Source organism: Peromyscus californicus, unplaced genomic scaffold (genome assembly GCF_007827085.1).
Source record: "Peromyscus californicus insignis strain IS unplaced genomic scaffold, ASM782708v3 Scaffold_12__1_contigs__length_115047231, whole genome shotgun sequence".
In the NCBI taxonomy this organism is placed as follows: domain Eukaryota; kingdom Metazoa; phylum Chordata; class Mammalia; order Rodentia; family Cricetidae; genus Peromyscus; species Peromyscus californicus.
Window position 1 is genome coordinate 79,069,218 of NW_026294413.1, and position 15,939 is coordinate 79,085,156.

General features: G+C 46.7%; 1 protein-coding gene across 2 annotated transcripts in view; it reads right to left on the minus strand.

Annotated features, from left to right (window-relative positions):
- The window catches only part of Gng2 (G protein subunit gamma 2), a 107,273-nt gene that overhangs the window by 53,445 nt on the left and 37,889 nt on the right, over positions 1-15,939 (minus strand). The gene's annotated exons all lie outside the window — the stretch shown is intronic.

Here is a 15,939-nt window from a genome sequence, read left to right on the forward strand (position 1 = left end):
CCATGGTAAAGGACTAACCCTCTGAAACTGTAAGGGTGAAGGCAATACAGACTCCATCTTAGGGTAGGGCTACCATCTTAGACCACCCACCTGCTGTACTTAGTTGCAGGAAGGACCTCAGGAATGTGCCGTGACAACTCATATCAACAGATACAGGGCAGTATGCTCCTACAGACATTCTGTCTGCGGTTTATGGCCCTTGAAGATATCCAGTTAATCCTGCTGCGCAGCCCAGATAATCTTCCTCAGCAAATTGTAGTTCCCCACCAAAAGTTTAACCCAATAGTTTCAAATGTGGTTTTGTGTCAAAAGTCTAAACCAATAGTTTCAAAAAAATCACCTTGCCCTGTATCCCTACTACACAATCCCATGATGCCAAAGCATGTAATTCCCTGCTTGCAGTTTTTCCCTATAAAAACTTTCTACCCCTGAGCTCACTGCCACCACCGCATTTCCCTCCATCTGCCTGTGGGTGGCCCAGATTCGAACCTGACAATCAAAGGACCCTTATGTGCTTGCATTGGAAATGTGCTCCTTAGTGGTCTCTGGGGGTTTCTGGAAAATGGGTACAACATAAGCCAGCCCCTATTATATGCTTTCCTTTAAAAGGGTTGCCGTGGCCACGGTGTCTCTTCACAGCAAATAGAACAAGGACTCACAACAGCCATATCACAATGGTGAGCACCCTGAGTGCCACAGTTAGTTGACAAATGACCAGAGCTAAAGCAGACTCTAAGTAGAAAGAAAAGCCTGGAAGGTGAGCAAGCCGTTGTGAAGTAGCAGTTCTTCCTGATGGCACTGTGAGTGACCGTCGGCCACAGAGCAAGGACAAGCACTGTCTTGCCCATGCCCCCCATGTTAACTGAGAGAGACCCAACATACTGTCACCAGGTTTCTCCCAGAGCTACCAATGGGAGGCTGGAAGACAGCAGGACCAGCTCATCCCACGTGACATTTAAAGTCAACAGCAGTCTTCTGCCAACATCTGAGAAAGCGTGAGGGCAGGTCCCACACGTGTCACGAGCAAAGATCTGTTACCAGATCTGCCAGCACGTGGCTGCCGAGGCACTCCCCAGCCTGCTTTAATTAGGCATTTCACTTACAAATGAATGAATGAATGAGAGAGCCGCACCTGAAGTATTTTACTCGCGTGGTCTCTTTAAAGCTTTAAGCAGATTTAAAACAACAGCTACACCAAAAACACTGACATCACACTCTGTTCAGATGCTGTCACTGGGAATGTAACACCAAAGCACAGACGCAGAAATGACAGATCTCTTGTAGGCCCTGAGCACCCTCAAGACAAAGGGCCCCTCAAGAAGATTCAGAGGAGGAGCCTGAAAGCCTGAGCAGGGGCCTGTGGGCGTGGCTTCTTCCTCCGCATTAGACAATGGGAGTGGCCTAAGATGGCGGTCCTCTCCCACCTAGCCTCGCTCTGACTTACCCATTTTATATTCCCCAATGACGCCTATCCAGTCACCTCCAGCTGTATTAAACTGGTGACAGGGGGTGGGACTGTAACTCAGTGGACGGAACTCTTTCCAAGCATGTGTCAGGCCCAGGATCCCATTCTCCACACCACAAGAAGCGAAAATGGAGACGGACAGACCCATGAGCCCAAACTGGACTATTGCACTCTCCAAGATTAAAGCTGATTGTAACCTAAGTAACATCTCAAAAATATATTTTTTTTAAAAAAAAGGGGAAGCAGGATGGGGGGAAATCCATGTCATCTTCAGCTGCATAGCAAGCTTGATGTCCATCAAGGTTATTGAGATCCTATTTTAAGGAACCGCAGAGTTTGAGGGAGGCTAAGACCACACAAAACCCCTTGATCAGGGAAGCCTTGTGTCTCTGCATACTGCTGGGAGAAAAGGTCCGTAAAGACTGCGCGTGGATCCTGCTCCCTTGAGCGGTGCCTCTGGCCTCTCATTAGACTCACTGACATCTCAAGAGAAAGAATCTAGGCTGGTGAGCCCAGAGGGACCGGCTGGCTTTGGAATGTCAGATTGGGTCGATCATGCAGTTCTGTTAGGGGAATTTCACCCCTGAGGAACTTCTGGTAGTTCTGAAGAAGCCCAGGAGTAATGAAAGCAGACAGGACACAACCAGGAGGAGGGCTTCTGCCCTGCAAGTGGCACCAGGCACCCTAAGAGAGACCCGTGGCAGCCTCCACAAGCCAGGGAAGCTGCAGTGAGAAAAGAACGCGACAGTCCCTACCGCCCAAGTGTGAGCATTGGACGTGACAGTCCCTACCGCCCAAGTGTGAACAATGAGTGCCGGAATGTTATCAGGATAGAGTGTGGCGGCTCACCGGAAAGAGTGCTGGAGCCTTATCAGTACAGCTCCCTGGAATGAAGGATTGTGGGGTAGGGCAAAGGGTGGGAGGGCCTCCAGTCCTGCCTGCGGTAGTAAGGCATGGCACTGCTTTCTTCTCTGCTTCACTGGACATATGGATTGGACACCTCCTAACTTAGCTACCCGGCTTGCCTTAGTTCTTTATGTTGCTCCTAGTGGGGGAGGGGTATATTGCTCCTGGGGGGGGAGAGGTATGTTGCTCCTGGAGGGGGATGTTGCTCCTTGGGGAGAGGGGTAAGTTGCTTCTGGGGGGGGGCAAGTGTTGCTCTTTGGGGGGGGTTATGCTGCTCCTGGCAGGGAGGGGTATGTTGCTGCTTGCGGGGGGTTGGGTGTAGGGGGGGGGAATGGAGAACAGCTAAAGCAAACCCTGAGGGGCAGCAGCTCACACTCACACAACTCCGGCTTTCAAAGTGAGGCGATTGCTGGAGTTTCCATGGACGGAGCCTCGAGGCATCCAAGGGTGTGGAGAGACAGAGGGACAGGGAACAGACTCCAGTGTTGTCACTTGAGGTAGCTGGTGTTTGCATGGCTCCTTGATGGGTTATTCTAACTCTCTGCACGCTTACCTCTTCCATTCCAGCACAATTTCCTCCTGGCCCTTGGTGACGACCAAAGCTAACCCTTTTCTACAGCTGGGAGAGGTGTGAGTGAGGCAGGGGAGTGAAGACTCCAAGTCCTACCGCTCAGAACTCAGGCCTCCGCTCCACTTCCTAGGGATGTGATTTGTGGAAAGTGATACTGCCTCTGCACCCCGATTTCCTTATCTGGGAAGTGGGGTGGTGGTAGCAACACACACTCCCTAGGATCTTGTGTGGACTAGATTGGCCTGAGTGCTGTTCGCTTTCTTTTCCATTTCCTAAGGAAAAAAAAAATCACTAAATATAATGGACTTTTCATACCTCCGCTACTGTAGTCCTAACCCAAAACCTATGAAGAACACCTACCAATATGACCATCATCCTGAGGAGAATGAAGCTCAGGTAAGTTCGTTAAACCCTTGAGACTTCCCAGTTAGTAAGTGGTAGTGTCAGGATTTGAACTCTGCCCATGGGTCTCCAAGGCCATATTCTTGGCCATTCATTTCTGTGGTATCCGAAGCCTAGCCATGAGAATACCATGCTCATTTTAGGGACTTTCGCTAAGCCACTGGCAAGGATAACCACACCCTACCATGCCCCATGAGAAGTTCTTTCTTCACCCAACCCACTACAGACACACGTACACTCGTACACATCTTTTCTAAATCAAGCCCTGCTAGAATGTCATGCCATATGACACTTTTATTTGATGCCAGGCTGCCATCATAATTTGCTATACATAGAGGATGGCTGTACTTCTGACCTCCTGCTCCCCCTCTTCAAATGCTGAGATTACAGGCATGCCCCACCATGCCCAGTTTGCGTGGTCCTGGGGATCCAGCCCAGGGCTTCATGGGTGCTAGGAGAGCATCCCACTAAGTGGGATGCTAGTCCTCACGTTGCAATCTTTGACTTATAATGCTGAAGCTACCAGATGGTTGAACATCACCAACAGGCCCTGACCTAGTTCCCAAGGCCCCAGCCACATGACTTTTCACCCCATAGTAGCACCAAAAGAGGTAAATTCAGGAGCTAGCAGCACGGATCTGTTAGATATCGGCTCTTTGTTAAATAACGATTCAAAACTGACCGGGGTCACAGCAATACATCTCAAGAGTTCAACAGCTAAAAGCAAAGTAGGTTATCCTGGACACTATGGCAGGAAATTCCATGTAGACAGGTGACCCGCGGTGTGTCCATTGAGGGCTGCTGCCGAGGCCCACCACCCCAGGCTTATTGCAGCTGTGAACACTTGAGGGTGACATGGAGATGGATTAAGTCTTCTTGAATGTTCCTCTTGTAGTTCAATTTATAGCATGGACTTCTGTTGGAATGATCTCAGCTGGCAGAAATGGATACAAAGGGAGGTCCCAGCAGTGCTGCTTGTCACATTCAGTAAGGGTCCGCACAATGGAACTGTGCTCACACAAGTCCCAGGCAGGCAATGACGACCAGGAGGGATGCGGCTAACAGAGACTCTAGCTGTGTCTTTCCTAGCCCACGTGCCTCCCACCAGTCCAATGGCAAATGCCACTTCTATCCCCTTCTGAGCCTGCCTTTCATAGGTCCGTTTCCTGAGTCTATCTTTCTGAAAACACTACTTCCAGCCGCCTGTGTGGGTCCTACATGGCCTGGCTCCTTCCTCCTGCGCTACCTCATCTCTAGCCATCTGGTCACACTGGCTTCTCTCACAGTCCAGCTATTTCCTACCTCAGGGCCTTTGCATGCCCATGTGACTTGGCTTCCTGCCTTGCACAATCATCCCAGCTTTCTTTCCGACCTCAAACGCATCCTTTAGACTCGGCCTCCTGGGATTTCTGAGCTACTACTCATTTCTTAGACACAGTTTGCATTTAACTATTTGTGGCTATTTGAATGCTGTCTATTTCCCACACTGGAAGGAAGCTCCATGTCCACGTCTCTTGTCACCCATACCCAGGGCCTCTTCTAGCTTCTGGCACACAGCGGCACTCTCCTACAGTTGAGTCTGTGGATGAGTGGATGAACAGAAGCTGTTGTCATCACACCATGTAATCCAGTGAAGGAATTTCATGGTCGTAGGTCAGGCTTGTCAGGGACTGGGAAGTGGTTACCTTGCCCTACTGATGAGTCTCCATGCACTGCGTCCCTCAGATGATCTGTGGGTTGTTTAAAGACTCTTGAGTCTGAAGCATTGGCCACAGTAGTGTGAGATTTTCGAGAAGGAAGATGGTGGACTGCTGGGAAGCACAGAGGGAAGCTGGCTTGCCATAGTCAACCACTGACTTCGTTTCCTGCCGTTTCTGGCTTCAGTGGACAGAGCCGTGGTGGTTGACACCACCGGAGTGGGCTCTCTCAGAGAGGAGCTGGGTGAGCATCCCTAATGTCCATGCTCAAAGCAGAGAAGCCGGAGCAAGGATCGGGAGCTGCTTGCTGCACGTGGAGGGCGTACTGGGGTCCAGCAGCCACGCCCGCAGAAAATTTTGCTCACCAGGGTTTTCGGCTCTCTCTTCCTTTTCTTGAATTCTCCTGCCAAGTCTATCGTGTCTTCCTTAAAGTCACAGCAGGATATACTAGAGGAAAGTGGTGCTGGCTTCAGAAGTCACATTTTTTTTTTTTTTTTTTTTTTTTTTTTTTTTTTTTTTTTTTTTTTTTTTGGTTTTTCGAGACAGGGTTTCTCTGTGTAGCTTTGCACCTTTCCTGGATCTCGCTCTGTAGACCAGGCTGGCCTCGAACTCACAGAGATCCGCCTGCCTCTGCCTCCCGAGTGCTGGGATTAAAGGCGTGCGCCACCACCGCCCGGCTCAGAAGTCACATATTTTTGTCACCTCTGGCAAGATGTAACTGGGTTCCGTGCTTTTTATCTGATAACTCGGCAATATCTAGCACCCTGGTAAAGCACACACCCTTTCCCTCCAGAATTCACCTTCTGAAAATCATTTACCCTGAAAATTCTCACAGCACCTGTAGAGTTACGGGTATAAACAAGACTCGGACATTCAAAACAGGTGAAGGGGGAAAACTCAACTGTCCAACCATGGGCACTGGTTAGGCGATTCTAGATAAGGGAATTCTATTTGTTATAGTCATTCAACGCAGTGTTTCAAAGTTAGTTAAAGAATAGATTTTATATGACATTATGAGATACCCATGATATAATATTATGTGGAAAATAAAGCAAGATTCACAATATTGAGTATTTTTACGTGGATATATTTTATAGTAATATATATAAATATTTATCGATAACCATGGGTATTACTGAAACTTTCAATTTCTATATTAGATGCTAGTATCTATTATTTATACATTAGGAGTATATTTTATTTACATACATAAAATTTTACATTTAAAACCAAAGGTATAGCTTTATTTTTTTTTCAAAATATAATATTGCTATTACCTTGATCAAATACCAGGATTACAAAGAATGCAGCTATCTGTGCTTCCTAGAAAGCTGGTCACGTTGGACCTTCAGCAGCCTGCCTCCAAGATGACCTTCTAGACTTATTCCCTCCTGGTATTCATATCCTGTGTGATCAACAGAAGGGACAGAAGTGGGGATGTGTTTGGGGATGTGTTGCTTCTGAAATTAGGCTGTAGATGTCTCTCGTCTTGCTCTCCAGATCATCAGTGGTGCTCCGGCAAGCCTGTCAAGAGAGGTCTTTAGAGAAGCCCTTGTAAGGAACTGAGGCCTCCTGCCAACTGCCCCACAAACAAGCTTGGAACTAGATTTGCAGCCGCAGTCTGGACTCATAGGCTTCGGCTTCAGCTCAGATCACAATGCAGCTTCGTGACAGACCACCCTCCAAAACATGCACGGGGCCTGTCAGGTCCACAGGAAACCCCAATTCCCCAAACCCCAAAGGGCAGTCCATATATCCAGAAATGAGCTTACGTTGGACTATAGGAGGATCTCTATTGAAATAGTTACATAGCTAGATAAAAACCAGCATGCCTCAGAAACTTGTAATATCTGGTCCCATCTGTCAAAAGTAGTCATTTCCCTTACCTCTGGCAGAAGGGACGTATGGCTCTCCCCTGACATACATCTGTGGCTGTATATGAAGCCCGCGCTGGCCTCCCAGGCTTCCTCAGTTGCTACTCACGAGCACTTGTTACGCATTTCAAAGGCGCCACAGCAGTCTCCTGTCCCTTCCCTCCCTGCAACTACTCACCCTCCTTATAACCTGCTATTCTGTACTATTCCAGCACTTACTCTCTCTTCTTCTAAACTCTCACTATGCTCTATTCTCCTCGCTTCCTATCCTGCTGTCTCCGCCATTCTCTCCCGCTCTCCCGCTTCCTTAGCCCTGGCCATGTCCAGTCGGCGGGCCATATTCAGGCTGCTTCTTTCTCTCTCTGATCTAGACTCTTGCAGGTGCTTCTGACTGCTCTCTCTCTCTCTCTCTCTCTCTCTCTCTCTCTCTCTCTCTCTCTCTCTCTCCCCCATCTACGATAAAAATCTTCATCGTATCATGGAGCAATCGTGTGGGCAGTTTCTTTCCGTCAGCCCTTCGCACATACTGACGTGCAGTAAATTCTAGATGGCAAGTGTTCTCCGGTTTTCCACACTGCACTTGGACCTAGCCAGCTCAAAGTTTTCAAGCCTGTTCCCAAGTCGTGGATCCCTTCTCCACATTCTAAACTAGTCTCACACCATTCGTGTGGGTAAAGACCACGCACTAGACTCAGTGCAAGGCATTTTGTCCCGCCCTCGGGGTGTTCTGCCTCCTCAGGATGAGAGGCAGGAAGTGAGTCGGAGGAAGGTCACAGGGATCGCAGGAGCCGGGGACTGGTGTGTTCCTGAGCCTTCAGATTCAAGTCCTGCACTCTAAAAAAGACTTCTGCCTTTTCTACTTGACCCAACTCACTGTTCCATTATTGAGCCAGGCAGTGGCTCAAATTAGATGTCATAGGAGCACACCCTAACAAAGAGCATGCTGGGAAAACTGCCTATTGTTCTCCTGCTAAGCGGGATCTCTGAGGAGTGAAGAAATGGGCTCCTTGTGTATGGAGGCTTAATTTCCCTTAATGCCCCAGAGGCAGAGGGGATGGAGGCTGCATGTTACAGAATTCCTTGCTGCCATTATTGCTAGTGTGCTCCCATTCATGATCCCTGTTTTCCATGGTCTCAACCCAGCCAAGAGAATTCGTCCAAACGCAGCTAAGATGCTTCTTTTTTTCTGTTTAAAATAGTTGGTATGCATCTCGTTGTTATTGTATACGTGAGAAAATGTGGTGTGAATCAGGACCTCTAAACTCAATGAGAGGTCAGAGAAGCGTGGCAGCATACGCACTGAGGGCCAGTCTCCTCCACGGGCCCAAGACCTGGCAGCAGTTGCCAGCTTGAATCCAATCCAGGAGCTGCCATCCCTGTGCCTCCAGCTTGGCTTCAGAATGAAGGCACGGAGTCTATGTAAGGGATTGTCCAGCGGACTGTGAGTCAAACACAGTCTACACACACAGGTTCTTTTTTCATGGATGTACAAAGATGGCAGCGATGGGCTGGATGCAAATTCACTTAAAACATTTTTCAGTAAATTGTTTCCCAAATAAGAGACAGTAAAAGTTCATCTCCAGTGACTGGGGAGATGTTCATTCAGTCAAGTGCTGGTCACCCAAGTATGAGGACATAGTTGTACTCCCAGTATCCATATTAAAGAAAGGAAAAGAAAAGAAAAGAAAGAAAGGAAGGAAGAAAGGAAGGAAAGAAAGAAAGGAAGGAAGAAAGGAAGGAAGGAAGGAAGAAAGAAAGGAAGGAAGGAAGAAGAGAAAGAGAGAGAGAGAGAAAGAGAGAGAGAGAGAGAGAAAGAAAGAGAGAGAGAAAGAGAGCGAGAAAGAAAGAGAGAGAAAGAAAGAAAGAAAGAAAGAAAGAAAGAAAGAAAGAAAGAAAGAAAGAAAGAAAGAAAGAAAGAAAGAAAGAAAGAGAGAGAGAAAGAAAGGCAGGCTAGGAGAGGCCTGTTACTGGGGAGTGGAGACAGGAGGGTCCCTGGGGATTGCTGACCACCAGCTGGTCTAGCCGAATTGGCCAGCTCCAGGCTCAGTGCCAGAGTGACAGTGACTAAGAAAGACACCAGCTATCTGCTTCTGGCGTCCACACACTGTACACATGTGACCAGCTATGTGCTTCTGGCGTCCACACACCTGTACACATGTGTACACACAGAAGCTTGTCTCCTACCAGTTACTACACTGAAATTTGAGAAGTTGTGTGGAGAAAGGAAGATTTTTTCCAATTTGAAATGTTGGGAGCTACTGTTCCAGTGATGCTACACAGTGAGACAGAAAGGCAGTCCTGCCCCACGCACCCTCCAACAGGAAAATCCAGGACACTGGTTAAGCCAAGTAATGACTTAACCAGGAATTTACATTTAGAGAGCATGTTTTAACTGACAAGTAAACTCAAACATGACGGAGCACGATGCAGAAACTAGCCTATAATGTTCTAACTCCTAGGAGGTCAAAAAATAATACGAAAGAGTAAAATCAAAACAGGAAAGCAGAGGAAAGGCGGGGAGGGGGGGTATCCTGAAAGCCAGGTGGTAGGAAAGAAGTAGAAACCCTTGCCTCACAGCAATGATCATCTCTGAGCTTGCTGGCTTCAAGCCGTGGAGGAAAATGCTGCTGGTCCAGGGTGTCTGTTGTATTTGATGGCACCCTGCCAAGGAAAACCTCTCCTGTTCATGGCAGACCTAACCCCCGTGGCATTTTGATCCCTTTCTTCATGAACCTACCCAGTATTCAAACTGAAGAAGCAAAGGCATCCAGCTGTTCCAAGGGCATCTTTGTTTTTAACTGATGCATAATAAGGTAAGCGTTAATATACAGACAAACAACACTATGAACTGAGCAGGTTGTATTTATATACTTAGGAATACACACACACACACACACACACACACACACACACACACACACACACACAAAACAAAACAAACAAACAAAAACTAAAAGGCCATGATTTGAAAGACAGCAGGGTAGGGCAGATGAGAGGAGTTGGAGGGAGGAAAAGGAAAAGAGGAATGATGTGATTATATTATAATCATAAAATTATATTTTGCAAAAGGTAAGAGTTAAATGCATTCATGGGCTACCATGTGATTTTTTTAATCTGTTCATCCAAAGTTGTATTCAGGAAACATTCAGCTGAATCAGGTAGGAGAAGTGTCCGGATGGAAACTGTACCACAGTTTTAGGCACAGTAACTACTAGTTATTGTTTTTCAGTGGTTGACTTTGGTTTTCACTGATGTGGTAAACAACCAGAAAGCACAAACCTTCTCCAAAACCAAAAACTACAGCTGTCTCAAAGACAACTTAAATCTTCTACAAACAAACTCTTTCAGAAAATATTCCTGACTCCCCAGTGTCTGAGAAGCAAGCCTAGAGCTTCTTAGGGGCTGGGGCCACCGCAGAATGTAAATAATTATTTGAGACTGTCTTAGCGACTTTTCCATTACCGTGGTAAGACACCATGATCAGAGAAAGCTACAGAAGAAAACATTTATTTGGGACTTAACAGGCCTATGGATTGCAGTCCATGACCATCATGACAGGTAGGCAGGTAGGCATGGTGTTGGATCACTAGCTGAGACCTCACATCTTGAGACACAATCACAAGACAGACAGACAGACAGACACACACACACAGACATATATATATGAGAGAGAAAGAGAGAGAAAGAGAGAGAGAGAGAGAGAGAGAGAGAGAGAGAGAGAGAGAGAGAGAGAGAAACTGGGCCTGGCATGGGCTTTTGAAACTTCAAAGCCCACACTCCCAGTGACACACTTCTTCCAACAAGGCCACACCTCCTAATCCTTCCCAAACAGTTCCACCAATCGGGGACCAAGTATTCAAATACATGAGCCTATGGGGATTATTCTCATTCAAACCCCCACAGAGACCCACTCCTAGTTCCTGGCTAAGAGGATGACTCAGAGGCAGAGAAGCAGAGGGCTGTCAATTCAGACAGCACAGAGAGCACAATCGAATCAATCTCCTACAGCCCCTCCCATTCATAGAGCAAGACATTTACGGGACAAATACTAAGACAACTAAGCAGATCCAGAGAGGCCAGAGCTAAGAGACAGCATGGTTCTCTTCTTCTCAGTGTAAGTTCTCTGATTAGGATTTGGGTGGAAGCTACTATGTCCCTACCTGGGTTCTTCCCAAAGCACAGACTTGAGAGTAGTTATCACTAGCTAACCTTGTGGGCACACAAGAAAAAGTGCTATGTAGGTCCACCAAAGAGGATGACATCATCTCAGGATTTATTGTACAGACCCATGATTCTCAAATAACAATCTGTTAGAGAAAAGGGATCTGAACAATGGACCTAAAAACCTTCCCAAAGGATGGAAAGTCTTACCTACCGCTCCATGGAATGTGACCATGTGGGATCCAGGGATCAAACTCAGGTCCTCAAGGTTGGCAAGTGCCTTTACCCATTGAGCCATCCTGTGTGTCCTCCACTGTCCTCTTTTGCTACTGTTGCTGTGACAGACCAAACTGACTTGGGGAGGAAAGGGCTTATGTCATCATGTAGCTTCAGTTCAACAAGAAGGAAAGTCGGGGCAGGAACTCAAGCAGGGCAGGAACCTGGAGGCAGGAGCTGATGCAGAGGCCGTGGAGAAACACTGCTTACTGGCTTGATTCCCATAGCTGGTCAATTTTCTTTTTTATATGACCCAGGATCACCTGCCGGGGTGGCACCACCCACAGCAGGCTGGGCCTTCCCACGGCAATCAAGAAAATGTCCCACAGAATTACAGATGGAGGCATGTGCCCAACTGAGATTCCTCACAATAGAAGACCCTAGTTTGTATCGAGTTGACAAAAAAACTAATGAACACATCCACATTTTTTGGAGACAGCGTCTCACACTGAACCTGAGTTCATTAATAAGGCTAGCACGGCTGGCCAGCAAGCCCCAGGGACCCTCCTGTTTCTGCCTCCCCGGGATTGGGATCATGGGTGTGTGCCGCTAGGCCTGGCTTTTTAGGTGGGTGCCGGGAGCCTGGGTTTAGGTCCTCAGACTTTCACAAGTGCTTTACCCACTGAGCCATCTCCCCAGTCCACATCGTGCTGGTCTTGACACGGTTACGTCCAAGTACATTCTTTCAGAGGGCTGCATAATATTCGAGTAGCTGGGTGTGTGCAGCTTGTGTCTTGTTTCAGTGTTACTAGTTCTACTACAAACAGTGCTTTTTACCATTGCTTCCTGAGGGCAATTCTTCAAGAGGGGTTGAAGAAAGGGAGCAGCCCAAGGTGATACAAATGGATAGGTCCTTTCAATAAAGGTGTTTTCCTCAAGTCCTTTAGTGTGGATTTTATTTCTATTTTCATTTTGCTGGATTAACAGGTACGGAATTATATTTCATTATTGCTTTAATTTGCACTTACTTAATTACTGGTCAGGCCAATGAGTTGCTCACGTGCTGACTCATTTTCTCATTTATCAGTTAACTTTTATCAAGCCGCTTCCAGGTAGGCGTGGAGGCCAGGCCCAGGTCAGCCACTGTCCCTTCGCTCGGGAACCTTTTCTACGCCTGATATTGCTTCTCCATAAACTGTTCAATTTTAACTGTGTACTCGCGAAAAGTGTCTGTCGTCTTTTTAACTTTGAGTAAACACTTTCTGTAAATTTAGACAGGGAGTCTTTCAAAAAGACGTTTATTGACTTAGTATGTGTGTATGTGGAGATCCGAGGACAACCTGTGGTAGCTGGTTCTCTCCTTCTCCCACGTGGATTCTGGTGACTGAGCTAAGGTGTTGGGCTTGGTGGAAAGTGCCTTTACCCACAGAGCCATCTTGCCCGGCTCTAGACAAAAAGACTGTCTTTCATGTTGCCAATATCATTTCTTTTCTTACTTTTGATGGTTGGGCTAAAATAATTTCAACTTTATATAGTCTGAAGAGCCATACCCAAAATGAAAATATTTTAAAGATAGCTGGATAAGTGTTAATGCGTAGTATGATAAACCCAAAGTATTTGGCTAAAAGATGTTTAGCACTCCTTTTATTGGCTAAGTCAGCTACACCATCACACACACACACACACACACACACACACACACACACACACACACATACACACACGCACGATGAACTGCAGCAGAAATGACATGCCAGCATACTGTAGGTCTTTTCAAGTCCTTGGCTGAGTTTCCTCAAACTGCTGTCATGAGACTGGGGAATGCAGCTCAGTCGGCAGGGTGCTTGCCTACCATGCACAAAGCCCTGAGTTCCGTTCCCAGGCACAGCACAAATGGGTTATGGGGACACAGTGGAGAGGTAGACACAAGGTCACTCTCATTTTACATAGGGAGGCTAGCCTAGGCCACATGACGTCCCCTCATAAAACAAACAAGCCAAAAGTCAAAGGTCTGCAGCGACCGTCACTGACGCTGGAGTTGTCAGGCTAAGTGACGTCCTGGCCAGACCACATCAGAGTGACACCAGAGACTTCCTTTTGCACGGACAGTCTTGAAACTCTAGTGTCTGCTGCAGCGGTGCGCACCACAGAGCTCCCAGAATAGTGCACATCTGGATGCCAGGACCTCCCAGCAGGCCTTTGCTTCACTGGGTCTTCCTCTGACCCTGCAAAACAGCAGCATGGGGCCACCTGGTCCGCTGCTGTTCTCCTCTCCCCATGGCTCCTAGGCAGAGACAGGTAACAGATGTACCTCCGATGTTGCCCTTGGACACTGGGTGGCTGCTGCAATCCACATCTGTTTTGGCACTCTTTCCAGGTCCACTACCACCTCCTGGCCACCAACAGGCCACATCATTAGGTACTTTTAATCTTAGTGAAGATATGGAGTCTTTTTACCAACTGGTGAGAGCTCATTTCAGTATATCAACATGGGCACTCCCCTGGTATATAGACCTCTGGGTACTCCCAAACAAATACTTTAATTACACAATAATGCAGAAAAGTTTTTCTTGGGGTTTATCATGCTTAGACATTTTCAAGCAGTGGAGATAGTTTACATGGCAGGATGTGGGAATGAGGAGGTTATCAAGGTCTATATTTGAGCTTTGTATGCACTGACTATGTAACCCACACAAACAAACCCCAGAGTCACACAGGACAGCATTTAAATGCCAGTGGGCCTAATTACCCCATCGTTCTTGTTCAGTCATGAAAATGGTGTTACTCTTACTGGCAATTACAGTAGATCCCAAGGCTTTAAATATTTTAAAAAGTATTACATTAATTAATTTAGTCGCACGTGTGTGCCTGCACGAGTGTGTGTGTGTGTGTGTGTGTGTGTGTGTGTGTGTGTGTGTGTGTGTGTGTTATGTGTTGGCATGTATGTGCCACAGTGTACAGGTGGAGGTCAGAGGACAACTCATGAACGTTGACTCTCTCTTCCCACCATGTGGGGCGTGGGGATTGAACTCAGGGCATCAGGCTTGGAAGCAAGTGCCTTCACCCATTGAGCCATTTTGCAGGCTCTCAAAGTGCTTTAAGACCATGGTTGTCATTTCAGACTCCTGGACATTGGAAAGAAGAACATTCTCTCTGTTCTGCCCCCATACTCATCAGTATCTTCCTGCAGAAAACAAAGGAAAGGATTTCTCTCTGTGAATAAAGCTTTTAAATCTGCGAAGACAATTTTTTTCAAAGCTCAGAAATAGGAAGACAACTGTGTAAGCTCATCTGATGTGACTCACTGCTTTGTAGACACTTTCTGACTTAAAATATATTAGGGCCATGATTCCAGAAAGTTAGGAGTCTACTTACAGATTGGTAAATTGTCAGTTAGTTCTGTCTAGCAGAGGTGCAAATTATCTGAATGAGGAAATTACCCAAAAGGTCACATCTCTCCTACTCTGGAGGACACTAACTGGTTTTTACATAGCATGGCAACCATACTTCAGCATTCTTCCTGTTCCTCAGAGCATTTTTACTTTAGGCTTCTTTAAACCAGGCCTCTATTGATATGTCCTCTAATGTGTTAACTAAATTTTTGCCTTGTTCTTGTTATGTATCTGTGACGTTCGTGCTTTGACATTATAACATAATGGGCTCTGATAGAGATTTGCAAAGTTATCATCAAAAGCAGACAATGGCCTCCAGACAGGGCAGTGAGTTGACTGAGTTAATTCCATCACAAGTTGATGAGAAAGAGGAACTTGGAAGCTTCAAGAAAACATCAAATGTTGGGTGCCATCAAGACAACTCGGTGGGTAGAATCATTTGCCATAAAAGCTGATGACTTGGTTTTGACCCATGGAACCCGTGGTGGAAGGACAGAACTGACTCCCAAAAGCTTAGTTTAGCTTTTCATGGTCAACATATAAATCAGCAGTGCCATGTGGTCTTGTGTTCTGGTGCTTTGTGGGACCTGATGGCATCTGTCTATGTTGTATTGAAATCATCCCAGCTTGGGTTTTTTTTTTTTTTTTGAGGTGGGGGAGGTTGAGACAGGGTTTCTCTGTGTAGCTTTGGTGCCTGTCCTGGGTCTCTCTCTGTAGCCCAGGCTGGTCTTGAACTCACAGAGATCCACCTGGCTTTGCCTCCCGAGTGCTGGGATTAAAGGCATGCGCCACCACCACCCGGCTCATCTCTGTATGTTTTACCAGGTTATCTATAAGGGTTTGTAGGCTGTGGTCTGCCTCAAACTATGTGACTCTTCTAAGAGAAACCATAGTGAACAATCCACGGTGAGGATATGCCTTTATTTGTCCATTTAAAAAAAGATTTTATTTGTGAGTGTGTACATATGTGTGTCTGTGCAATTGTGTACAGGTGCCTACAGGGGGCATCCATCTCCCGTGGGCTGCCTGCTGTGGGTACTGGGAACTGAATGCCAGTTCTCTGTATGAGCAGAAACACTCTTAACCGCTGAACCGTCTCTCCAGCCCTATGTGTCTGTTTTTCATCTCCAGTGCTGTGCAGTCTGGTGCTATTATAAAAATCAAATAATTACAATTTCTAGATAACTAGAAAAATGAAACAAAAACTTCATTGAAAGTGCACTCATTTTTTAAAAATTATTAGATCTAAAGAGTC